Below are 753 nucleotides of genomic sequence, written 5' to 3'. Positions count from 1 at the left end.
AGGCACCAGTAAAATATCACAAATTGTGAGACTTGTTACTTGTTTTGGCATATCAAATATGTGATGGGTAGCTTGCCAGGCTTTGCCCAGTGGGCGAAATATTCTCCGTAGCTGCCAGGCTCTCCAAGAGGGGTGGAGGAATTGAACCTAGGTCAGCAGCGTGCAAGGCAAACACCCTACAGCTGTACTATGGCTCCAGCTATTTGATCCCTGCCATAGAAGCGTGATGACAAAGGGAACATCATTGTTCAGGAAGTGTCGCAACAAGGCGCACATGTTGTGCCGCTCCTGCAGTTCCAAGGTCTACCACCTGCAGAAGTCCTCCTGGACAAGTACAGTTACCCTGCCAAGCGCAAGAGGAAGTATAACTAGAGCCCTAAGGCCAAGAGGAGGAACACCACTGGCAACGATCGCGAGTCACCTGAAGATCGTGTACCGCAGATTCAGGCATGGATTCCATGAGGGAACAACACCTAAACCTAAGAGAGCAGCTGTTGCAGCATCCAGTTCATCTTTGCCCTCAAGTTACAAAAATAAATGATCGACAAAAAATAAGCTATCTTCCATAACCTATTAAAATAATATATTTAATCAATTATTGTTTTATTTTTTAATTATTAAAATAGTTGCTGATATATTTTCATTGCCTTGGGCTTAGTGATAAGTTTAATATATTTGATTTTTAAGCTCACAACCAATACATTTTATTATAAGTTTAAGCTCATGAGTTTTGATTATAAATTTAATATGTTT

General features: G+C 41.0%; 1 pseudogene; it reads left to right on the top strand.

Annotated features, from left to right (window-relative positions):
* Positions 1-226: 226 nt before the first annotated feature.
* On the top strand, positions 227-541 carry LOC130020595 (60S ribosomal protein L37-like; annotated as a pseudogene).
* Positions 542-753: the final 212 nt, after the last annotated feature.

The sequence above is a fragment of the Sorex fumeus genome, unplaced genomic scaffold (assembly GCF_029834395.1).
Source record: "Sorex fumeus unplaced genomic scaffold, SorFum_2.1 ptg000013l, whole genome shotgun sequence".
Lineage (NCBI taxonomy): Eukaryota > Metazoa > Chordata > Mammalia > Eulipotyphla > Soricidae > Sorex > Sorex fumeus.
Note: the sequence above shows the minus strand (reverse complement) of the source record. Positions and strands in the feature narration are given on the sequence as shown.